The sequence below is a fragment of the Pinus tabuliformis genome, chromosome J, assembly GCF_031772625.1.
Source record: "Pinus tabuliformis cultivar Carrire ecotype Pingquan chromosome J, CPIR1, whole genome shotgun sequence".
Lineage (NCBI taxonomy): Eukaryota > Viridiplantae > Streptophyta > Pinopsida > Pinales > Pinaceae > Pinus > Pinus tabuliformis.
The window spans coordinates 1,486,834,831-1,486,848,060 of NC_142295.1; positions in this window are offsets into that span (position 1 = coordinate 1,486,834,831).

The window sequence follows — 13,230 nt, forward strand, 5'->3', positions numbered from 1 at the left end:
ATTCCCTACAAAGTAATATATTAAAGAAACTCGTAAAGATTCTTAGTTCTAATCTGAAAACGATGGTAAGAGAACTAGTAAATACACAACTTATACCTTGAGTTTCCCACAATGTATGTGCAAGGTTTTAGTAATAATTTAAGGTGGAAAAGAGGTGGATTGGTAAAATATAACGTAGGGTAGTTGTGTAGCAAAAAGCATAATTTCTTAGCGCATCAAATAGCCTAAACAATTTAAGATAAAATGTTTTTAATTTTCAAACTTCATACTGTCATAAAGATGACATATTTTTTCATCTATACTATTTTGGTAGTTGAATTGAAAAACTCTTTGCTCTCATCCCATCGTATTTTGTGAATTAAGACCAATGCTCAATTTCATTATGGAGCTTATGAGTATTTATTTTTATTTTAATCATGTTTATTCTCCTCTTTGCACCTATCAAAATAAATAAATACTTTTGACTTTTAAGATTTGAATTCATCACCTCCTTATAATAGCTTAGTTTCTTTTTTTCTTGTAACTCTTTATTGCCACAATTTCTCCTTCAATTTTGAGGTAATAATATTTTTAATATTAGGTGTTGTCTAACTATTCTACATTTTGGTGTTTCTAGTTGGAATTCAACAAAACAATTTTTGGTGAGATCATAATTGTTTGTTATTTAATATATGTTTTTGAATATATAAGTGGATTTATCACCTTTAAAAACCCCAAACTCACATGACTTATGCAAGGATCATAACTCAAACTTGTGATTTCAATAAATTCCTACCAGATTAAAAAACAAAAAAATTGACAAGAAAATATGTCGAGAAAATTTTCAAAGCATAGAATAGTTAGACTATAGCTTAATATTATCCTTCTTCTACAAAATGATGTCCTCCTTTAACACCTGATGACCTAGGCAAAATTGTGAATCCTTATGCCATTCCCAGCTAAGCAGAAAGTGATTTTGGCTAAAATTAGAAACAATTTTAGTAAACGTCTTGTCTTCTATATTGTTTAACCTCGTTTTATACATAAGATACATAGTCATAACTACACTTTCAATGGGGAAAATTCTTGCTTCGATGAGGAGGATATGATATGTTGTATTTTCTTTAATATTGAGATTCTATGTTAAAGAATATTTTTGGATATGTTTTATCTTCCTCCACAACTCTTTGGAGATATTGTACCTCCAAACATCATATCCATATAAAATAAAGTGACAGATGTTCCAAAGAAGTGCTTTTTTAATACCATATCTAAAGATCCATTGACTTACAATTGTTTTCAAGTCCATATTAAGCTTTCAATCCCTCATCTACCATTTTCTAAATGTTGTAATCCTAATTGAGCTTATGTTACATATTGATTCCAAGATATTTGTATGAAGGAACTATGTCCAAATTGTTTGTATTGTTATTTAACTATCATGAAATTTTTCATTATGTTAGTATTAATAGTTATGTTCACTCTAGAGGATTCTTAGTTGCTCAACCAAATTGTGAGGATTTCATGCCAAAAAAACAATATCATCATCATAATAACAAAGAGTGATGACTATATCAGTAAGAATAAGCCCAACACAATTTGTTTCTTTTAAATACTCTTTTAATTTATCAATATATGCTAAAAGAAATAAAAGGCAAAAAAACAACTTTACTGAAATTTGATATTATAATTAATTTACTTTATTTTTTTAATCAATTTTAAATCACTTTTTAATTTTTAAGATAATGAAATTGTATTTTAAAATGAAAAGAGTGAAACTTAACTTCCAACAAAAATCATGTTTCAAAATAATATTTTAATTAATATTTATGGTATGAATACCTTCTCTCAAGGGATTATGAATTTCCATATATCACATTTTAAATTAATAAATTAAAAATATAATACATTTGTGTATTTAGTGTTATATAAATTAAAAAATATAATGCATCTATGTATTTAGTGTTATATAAATTAAAAAATATAATACATCTATGTCTTTAATGTTATATAAATTAAAAAATATAATACATGTATGTATTAGTGGAATGTATGATGGTACATAGTTATGAGAATTTGGTAAATAAAAAAACTTTTAGATTTGGTCATAGTTATGAACCTGACCATCTTTTAAACCAAAAGCTTGTAAATTTGGTGAATTTCTTATTTAGATTACATTTTTAATATTTTGGATAAATTTAAAGATATTGATAAAAGAAAATTATTGCATTTTTGAAGTGATGAGATTGTAACTTTAAGGGAGTGAGAATGTAACTTTTTTAATTCCGATGAAATCAAATTTTAAAAAGAGATATTTTAATCCATACTCAAAGTACATGCATGAAATTCTGATTTTAATTTTTTTATTATATGGCATAGAGATTATCAATAAGGGACTGAGAAAATTTGTCTTTTCTAATAAAAGTTGGAGGACTTCTTGTTGATGCTTGATGTGATGTTCCACTACTTGAACCTTAGAATTTTCTCTTAAATATGATGTGATGAATGGTGGCTGATATCCATAAAGTGCCATAAATGGGGTCATTTTTGTCGCTGTATGAAGGAAGTGTTATACCACCATTCAGCCAGAGGCAACCATTTGACCCATTGTGTCTGTTTATCAGATACAAAGCAATGAAGATATCCTTCCAAACATTTGTTTACTATCTCAGTTTTCCCATCAGATTGAGGATGATAAGATGAGCTATGAGCTAACTGAGTACCGAGACAAGAAAATAATTCTGTCCAAAAATTTCCAGTGAAAATGGGATCTCTGTCACTTACAATAATCTTTGGGTTTCCATGTAGCTTTTGAATTGTTTCCATAAATGTAGTAGAAACTGTACTGGCTTTAAATGGATGTGATAATGCACAAAAGTGTGCATACTTGGTAAGTCTGTCAACTACCACCATGATGACACTCTTTCCCTCAGACTTGGGTAAACCTGTGATAAAATCCATTGAAACCTCCTCCCAACATTGGCTTGGAATGGATAAAGGTTGTAATAGAGCCGGGGTCTTAATTGTTTCAACTTTATTTTGTTGGCAAACCAAACATTCTGCCACAAACTTTTGAATATCCAATTTAAGGCCATCCCAAAAAAATTCCTTCTTAACCCTGTGGTAAGTTTTTAAAAATCCTGAGTGCCCTCCTAAGGGAGAAGTGTGCAATTCCATAAGAATCTTTTGTTTGAGTTGGGAATTCTTACAGAGGTATAAGCGATCTTTGTACCATAACGAATCATTTTGCCAGCTAAATGTATCAAATGTACTGGAATCTTGTTGTAACTTTCGAATAAGTGCCCACACTTCTTCATCATTCTTCCATTCCTCCCTTGCTTCGTTTATCCAATCTGGTTGGATAATAGAAATGGCGCACAACAATGCTTCCACATCCTCATCCTTTCTTGAGAGTGCATCTGCCACCACATTTTGCTTCCCTTTTTTGTAGATGATTTCAAAGTCATAACCCAACATCTTTGTGACCCACTTTTGTTGCTCTTCAGAGGATAATCTTTGTTCTAAAAAGTATTTAAGGCTATCATGATCTGTTTTTACCTTGAAGTGTCTTCCCATTAGGTAGGGTCGCCATTTCTTAAGTGCATGTAGTATTGCCAACATTTTCTTCTCATAAATAGCTTTGTGTAAAAACTTTCCCTTGATTGGACGACTTTCAAAAGCAATGGGTCTTTCATCTTGCATTAAAACAACACCAATTCCATTTCCTGAAGCATCACATTCCACAATAAAGGTTTTTGTGAAGTCCGGTGTAGCTAAGACCGGTGCTTGGCACATTGCCTCTTTAAGATGTTCGAAGGCCTTTGTTGCTTCTGGAGTCCATGAAAATGCATCTTTCTTCAATAATGTTGTTAGAGGTGCTGCTATTCTCCCATAATTCTTAACAAACTTGCGATAATACCCTGTCAACCCGAGAAATCCTCGCAGATGCTTTATGGATGTGGGGATTTTCCATTCCTTAATGGCTTTAATTTTGCTAGGGTCTACCTTAACTCCTTCATGAGATACAATATGACCCAGATATTCCACCTCTTGTACTCCAAAGAAACATTTGGATCTTTTTGCATATAATTGTTTCTCCTCCAATAGTTGTAGCACCCTGTCAACATGTTCAACATGATCCTTCCAAGACTTGCTGTAGATTAGTATATCATCAAAAAATACTAACACAAATTTTCTAAGGAAGGTTTGAAAATGGAATTCATCAAACCTTGAAATGTTGAAGGTGCATTGGTAAGGCCAAAAGGCATGACCAAAAATTCATAATGACCCTCATGAGTTCTAAATGCTGTTTTCGGAATGTCTTCAATCTTCATTCTGATTTGATGATATCCTGAACGAAGATCCAACTTGGTGAAGTAAATTGATCCATGCAATTCATCCAGTAATTCATCAATGACAGGAATGGGAAACTTATCTTTAATAGTGAGCTTGTTGAGCTCCCTATAATCCGGACACATGCGCCATGATCCATCCTTCTTGTGCACCAATACTACTGGAGCAGAGAAAGAACTTTGACTAGGTTGAATTATACCAGCCTCTAGCATTTCTGCAACCATACGTTCAATTTCACTCTTTTGGGCATAGGGATATCTGTACGGCCTGATGTTTGGAGGAACACTTCCTGGAATCAGATGAATAGCATGATCATGATCACGAATAGGTGGGAGACCTTTGGGAGTCTCAAATACCTTGGAATGATTGTCCAAGACTTTTTGGAGATCTGGAGAAATAGATGATTTCGATGTGGAAACATCTAGCGAACATAATTGTGCAATTACACCTCTTTGTTCCTTTTTTAGAAGCTTTGTCATACCATTAGAGCTGATTATCTTTCCGGTTTCCCTGCAATACCCCTTAATTCAACTTCCTTTCCTTCCGCAAAAAATTTCATGAAAAGTTCTTGAAAATTAAAAGCTATTGTACCCAAGGATTGTAGCCATTGGACTCCTAGTACAACATCAACACCTCCCATTGGAATGGAAAGCATTGGGCTAGTCAATACATATTCTCCCATGGATAGCTTGATATTATGGCACTTTCCAAAGCAATTTATTGTTCCTCCATTTGCAACCATCACTTGACACTCTGGTGCTGGATATAGGAAGCAATTCAATTCTTTTGCTACCTTACAATGAATAAAATTGTGGGTACTTCCTGAATCAATCAACACTATTACCTTTTTCTTCTTGATTTGTCCTTCTATCTTGATGGTTTGAGGAGTGGTAATTCCAGCCAATGCATTACAAGATATGGTTGGATTCATTTTTTCTTTATCTAGGCTTTGTTCCTGGAGTATATCCTCTTCTTTTGACCTTTCTTGCTCCTTTTCTTCTTCCTCTTCACAATCTATGTAGAATAATTTCTTCTCAGCACACTTATGACCTTTAGTGTATTTTCTATCACAACTGTAACAAAGCCCTTTTGCTCTTTTTTCTTCCAATTGTTGTGGTGTCAACCTTATAGGTTGTGGAAGACTAGGGGCAACAACACTTCCATCTTTATAGTTGTGAGTGGTATGCTTCCTGGTTGCCATAATTTTGCTTTCCATTTTTCTTGCTAACCTGAATGCCTTCTCTAATGAATCAGGTTCCCAAAGGCGAACATCATGTTGGATATTATCCTTTAAATTCCCTATGAACACATCAATCCTATGCTCCTCTGGAATATTTTTACCCTTATGTTCAATTTTTGGAACTCCTCAATGTGCTCCATTATTGAACCCTTTTGTTTGAGACTTATCAATTGGCTAAAAAAAGTGTTGCTTTTTGTATCCTCATAATGTGCTGTCAATTCTTCTGTAAAAATTGCCCAAGTGATAATTTGTTTACGAGAGCAAAGCCATTGATACCATACAAACTGATTTGGTTCCAAATATAAAGTTGCAATACATACCTTTTGTGTGTTTTGCACATTATTGAGATCGAAAAATTGCTCCATCTGTAATATCCATGTTGCGGGATCCTTGCCATCAAACTTCCTCATATCGATTTTTGGAATATGGTGGGTCTTAAATCCAACATTAGAGTCTATGGAATCATGATTAACATTTCTTTTATTTGCATCATGAGTTTCCTTTACTACCCTTTCACCATTAGTAAGTATTTCTTGTAGAAAATTTGTCAAATTTGTCTTCAAATCTGCCATGCCTGTCTTCAAATTTGTATTCAAACCTATATTCAAATTGTCCATCTTAGCTTCCATGCCATTCATCTTAGCTTCCACGCCATTTATCTCAGCTTCTGTTAGCTTTTGTGAGAGTGACATTTGTTGCACTTGGTCTTGTAATTTTGATATATCATGTAGCATTTCTTCCTTTTCTTCATGAGTCATGCAAGAGCTTTCAGGTTGCTTACTAGGTGTTTGCATTTTCTTTCCTCGGGGCATCAGTTATCGATAATAATGTTCTACTATGCCCTTTGAATTCCTTCAAAATAATTTTTCAAACCAAGCTTAAGCAAGAATTTAAAAAAATCTACACACATTTTTTCACTTTGTAGGAGTTTGATATTGCCTCTGATGTATCTCTGTAATTTCGGATCATCCAGTTTTGAAATTGCGACCTACAGTAGCCCTCTGTGTCCTCTTTCCAATGCCACCAGTCTGATCCAAATTGGATTCTCCAAGGAAGAGTTATGCCAAATCTCCCACAGTGACCTGATTATAGACTAGTTCAGTAGAGCGAACTTGTATGACGTGCCACGTGTCCCTGTTTTCACCTTTGGCTCTAAAAAATATATACAAGAAACTACAGTCCGTCCTCTTTCTGTACCTTCCTACGAAATTTCAATCCAATGCTCAGAGAGAAAGTTATGACGATTTTCCGCAGGTCACCTGTTTGGAATGTAATTCAGGAGTCTGCAAAAAGACCAACTTCCTCAGATCATATCTTCACAAATATAGCGCGAAAAGCTCTGAAATTTGGACTAGAGGTTCAGTGCGATTTCGTCTCAAATGGTTTTTTTTTCGCTTCTGAAACGTCGTAGAAAAAAAGTTATAGCGAAAATGCCACGATGACCTATTTGGAGCAGCGAAACCCTAGAATCCAAAAGCTCTGATACCAAATGTTATGAAACCAACCCACAAAAAGATAGAAAAGATAGATCAATGCCTTAGAATTCAGCCTCTTTGAGGGGGCAACCTCCTTTACATTACACAAATGAATGATTCCTTGATGATTCAAATGAAAAAACCTCCTTTCTATATATAGGTCATCAAACCCAACTGCAGTAACCTCTATCTCCTTTCAACCCTACAGCTATTTGGTCACTTAACTCTAATATCGGTGCATGCAATTAACAGGTCAAATTCACACAATAACCCTGAGTAAGATATCCTGGGTATCCCTGTGACAGTAGACACAGAGAATCTTCCTGTCACACTTATTACATGACTCAACCATGCAGAATTAGAGTGGAACGTCTGTCGCTCAAAGCCTCTGTTTATCTGTTTTTGGTTGTACTTTTAATTTTGGTTGGAATCATGTTAGAATTTTGAGTTTCATGGGGTTCGAATCATACGCCAACCCAGATGCGTGCCATGACAAGTTTGCGGGTCTCTCCGTTGGTCTGAATCCATCCTCTAGGCTAATTATCACCAGTGCACTTCCAATCTTCTTGACTTTGGTTCCAATTATGTCAGAATTTTGAGTTTCATCTGCCACACTTCCAATCTTCTTGACTTTCTTTGGAATTATGTCAGAACTTTGAGTTTCATCTGCCACACTTCCAATTTTCTTGACTTATTAAGTCAGCCTAACTAAAGTGCCTTTTTCCCTTCTCTTTTATCATGAAAACAAGATTTTGAAAAATCACATTTAGGTTCTTTTTCTTTTCTTGAGGTCCCATAGACAGCATTGGTTAATCATCATCATCAATTTCAATAAGAAATTTTTTAGCTAATTTTAAGTAGTCTAACTTTTATATATTTGAGTCTTAAATTTTATAATTTTGGAATTTTTTTAATATAATTTATTAAATAATTTTATAGAAAGAATTTTCTTTTATATTTTTGGCATTTTATTCGGCATATAACAAAGATTTATTATAATAACAAATTTGAGTTTTATAATTTGCACCATACAAATTTACTTTTAATTTTTTTTAGATTATTAAATCTATTTTTATAACTAAAAACACATTTTAAACAGTTAAATATCACAATTTCACTGACAATTCTATCACTAACTTTAAGCATAACATAATTTTCTCTGCTACAGCTAGTTGTTAAATAAGCTTTGCCATTTTATGATGCCTATAACGCATTTGTATAAGGGTTTAATAGTAACTAAATCTACATTTTTTTAACTAGTGGAAATAAAAATTTACATTTCTTTTGACGTATCATTTTATCTTACCACTTCTGTGACGTGCTAAAGCGCTCTTGACAGGCTGTAACGGGTTCAATTTTTAACCATCGTCGTATCCCCTCAATTTTTTCTAATATGTCTCGTTATACGTAAATTTACATTTTGCATTTTTATCAATGGATTGGGACATTTGACTAGTTTGGTGGTTGCAGTTGTTGGTACTAATGCATTCCTGTAGATCGTTGTTCCTTTATATGGATGTAGGCATTTTTTTTATCATGTTTGTAAACACCAGGGCCATAGCTACACTTTCTTGATTAAGATCAAGACAAGTACTCATTAAGGGGGCGACTTGGAAATATAATTCCTACTTGTCTTTGTTGTGATTCTTTCTATGTAAAGGAATATGTTTCTATTCTTTAAGAGTTGTTTAAATCTAGATGTTTCCTAGATTGGTGTGTGGTTGAGATATTCTCTCAACCAACTGATTGTGTGTCCAAGACAGTTTCTCTATATTGAGACAACACTTCATGTATATATGTAATATTATTTTATCAATATAATGGGGTGTGTGCATTATCAAAATATTTCTTCTTCTTGCATAACATTTCATTTTCATTGTTATCACCAATTAAGTTGCCCCTCAAAAACTCTGCATTCAAATTGTTATTATTTGTGAAATTTTAAATTGCCTTTGCCATTTTCTTTTTCATTTCTCATACCTATAACACATTTGTAGTCATGCAGAGATCAGATCCATAGTGTTTTGGATAGTTACATATGAGCAATATGAATCCACAATCTTCAAAGCAAATATCGTGCAATGAATGCCAAAAGTTGACTTGAAATTATTAGCTTTCTTCACCAAGAGGTGATATGATTTATGCTACTGAGAGTTGATATGATTTATGTTACTTGTCTATCACAAATCAGAAATGATTCTCATTGCACAAATATTAATCCTTTCTAGGGATGGAATTTGACAAGTAAATTGACTATAATGGGGTGATTTTCATGCCAAATACAGCTAAGAAATTTACTCCTTGGTCACTATTCTTTGTTAAAATGATTAAAATGAACACTAGAGCTATAGAAACAGTCAAATTTAACGGGTGTTTTAGATTTGAAATCCCTACTCTGATCCCCTCAAAATTTTCCAATGTAGGGTTGATTCCAACGACTACCACTATAACATCAACCTTCTCGCATGTAACACTTCATTTTCACAACCATTGCCCCTTGGTTACTATTCTTTTTTAAAATGAATTAAATGAACACTAGAGTTGTAGAAACTATCAAATTTAATGGGTGTTTTAGATTTGAAATCCCTACTCTAATCCCCTCAAATTTTTTCAATGTTGGGTTGATTCCAACGATTACCACTATAACATCAACCTCCTCGCATGTAACGCTTCATTTTCACAACTATCCCCAACTGTTTCCCGTAGGGGCTATGCAGTGAGATTGTTATTACGATGTGATATTTTAATTAAATATAAATAGTTTTACATATTATTTTAAAATAGAAATTGATTTAATTAAATGTTAATCGATGATAATTATGATGATGATTAAACCCCAAGGGTTATCTCAACTGGTTGAGTCCCTGTTGTTAAGTACCTCGCCGATCGGGAGGTCACAGGGTCAATTCTCCTCGATGCCCTTGGGGTTAGGCCCTCATAGTCTAGCCGACGGGCTTTAAAAGATTCCCTTTGGGGTTGATTTGCCTATTTTTTTCTAAGGGAAAAAAAATTATGATGATGATTAAAGTTCACTAAAATTGAATATGATTTTTTAAATAGTAAGAAAGTAAGAGATTAATGGAATGTTTTAAAAATTTATTTCTATGCTCATAAAGCATTAAAAAGAGATTTCCAAAATTACTATAGTTTTGTTGAGTTAAAAGGCTATGAAGGTTGGTAATATGATAAATATTTTGAAATTTGTGAATATTTGATTCCTATATATAAGGCAATATTAGTACGTTGATCATTTATTTTGTCAACCTAGGGTCTACTGACTTGTGAGGCTCTCAGTGTTGTATACAAAAGCATTAGAGTTCTTACTACTTCTATATGCAGAAAATTGGACTTAAGGAAACCTACAGGTGATAAGTAACCTAAGTCCTATCAAGGCCTAACTCTATACTTTGGTTCAGCTAAGTGGTGTGTCACGTATTGAAATCACAACTCAATATCTTAGTGTCATCATTCTTACTAAGGTTAAGCGATTGTGCAAAATTGTGATTTCATAACAACTACTAATAATTTCACAGCAACTCGATTTTGTAACACTACTACAAAATCATCATCTTTCACACTCAAAATCAAAACATGACACAAATAAATACATGCAAAAAAATTCAACCAAACTATTCAGAATAAAATTCAACATACTACAAGAAATGAAATTAACACATGCACACTTGCATAAATTAAACATGGTCGTTCTTTATACTTCACAATTACACATAATACAAACTACACTACGCTAATAAATATATGAAACAAATACAACACAATGATTTACCTCGAGTGGGCCCAACTGGGTGTAGCATCTCCCAACAACATACAAGCTTTCTGTAGATGCTGAATTTGGCATCATTTTCTCTTTATGTGATATGCCAAATGCCATATGTTCCTTTCTTAAGTTGCCATCGTGTTATGGATCACATCACACATAGTAATAATTAGTTGTATTTCTACAATTATTGAGTTAAGCCTCTTTTATTCCCTACAAAGTAATATATTAAAGAAACTCGTAAACATTCTTAGTTCTAATCTGAAAACGATGGTAAGAGAACTAGTAAATACACAACTTATACCTTGAGTTTCCCACAATGTATGTGCAAGGTTTTAGTAATAATTTAAGGTGTAAAAGAGGTGGATTGGTAAAATATAAAGCAGGGTAGTTGTGTAGCAAAAAGCATAATTTTGTAGCCTGTGAAATAGATTAAACAATCTAAAATAAAATGTTCTTAATTTTCAACCCTCATAATGTCATAAAGATGATATATTTTTTCATCTATACTATTTTGGTAGTTGAATTGACAAACTCTTTCTTCTCATCCCATCTTATTTTGTGAATCAAGACCAATGTTCAATTTCATTATGGAGCTCGTAAGTATTTATTCTTATTTTAATCATGTTTATTCTCCTCTTTGCATCTATCAAAATAAAGAAATACTTTTGACTTTCAAGATTTGAATTCATCACCTCCTTATAATATCTTAGTTTCCTTTTTTCCTGTAACTCTTTATCGCCACAATTTCTCCTTCAATTTTGAGGTAATAATATTTTTAATATTAGGTGTTGTCTAACTATTCTACGTTTTGGTGTTTCTAGTTGGAATTCAACAAATCAATTTTTGGTCAAACCATAATTGTTTGTTATTTAATATATGTTTTTGAATATATAAGTGGATTTATCACCTTTAAAAGCCCCTAAGTCACATGACTTATGCAAGGATCATAACTCAAACTTGTGATTTCAATAAATTCCTACCAGATTTTAGATTAAAAAACAAAAAAACAAAAAAAATTGACCAGAAAATATGCTGAGAAAATTTTCAAAGCATAGAATAGTTAGACTGTAGCTTAATATTATCCTTCTTCTACAAAATGATGTCCTTGTTTAACACCTAATGACCTAGGCAAGATTGTGAATCCTTATGCATTCCTAGTTGAGCCGAAAGTGATTTTGGCTAAATTTAGAGACAATTTTAGTAAACGACTTGTCTTCTATGTTGTTTAACCTCGTTTTATACATAACATACATAGTCATAACTACACTTTCAATGGGGAAAGGTCTTGCTTCGATGAGGAGGATATGATATGTTGTATTTTCTTTAATATTGAGATTCTATGTTAAAGAATATTTTTGGATATGTTTTATCTTCCTCCACAACTCTTTGGAGATATTGTACCTCCAAACATCATATCCATATAAAATAAAGTGACAAATGTTCCAAATAAGTGCTTTTTTAATACCATATCTAAAGATCCATTGACTTACAATTGTTTTCAAGTCCATATTAAGCTTTCAATCCCTCATCTACCATTTTCTAAATGTTGTAATACTAATTAAGCTTATGTTAGATATTGATTCCAAGATATTTGTATGAATGAACTATGTCCAAATTGTTTGTATTGTTATTTAACTATCATGAATTTTTTTATTTTGTTAGTATTAATAGTTATGCTCATTCTAGAGGATTCTTAGTTGCTCGACCAGATTGTGAGGATTTCATGCCAAAAAAACAATATCATCATCATAATAACGAAGAATGATGACTATATCAGTAAGAGTGAGCCCAACACAACTTGTTTCTTTTAAATACTCTTCTAATTTATCAATATATATGCTAAAAGAAATAAAAGACAAAAAACACCTTTACAAAAATTTGATATTATAGTTAATTTATTTTAGTTTTTTTTAATCCACTTCAAATCATTTTTAAATTTTTAAGATAATGAAATTGTATTTTAAAATGAAAAGAGTAAAACTTAACTTCCAAAAAAATCAGGTTTCAAAATAATATTTTAATTAATATTTATGTATGAATACCTTCTCTCAAAGGATTATGGATTTTCCATATATCACATTTAAAAAAAATAAATTAAAAATATAATACATCTCTTTATTTAGTGTTATATAAATTAAAAAATATAATACATCTATGTATTTAGTGTTATATAAATTAAAAAATATAATACATCTATGTATTTAGTGTCATATATGATGGTACATAGTTACGAGAATTTGGTAAATAAAAAAACTTTTAGAATTGGTCATAGTTATGAACCTGACCATCTTTTAAACCAAAAGCTTGTAAATTTGGTGAATTCCTTATTTAGATTACATTTTTAATGCTTCGGATAAATTTAAAAATATTGATAAAAGAAAATTATTGCATTTTTGAAGTGA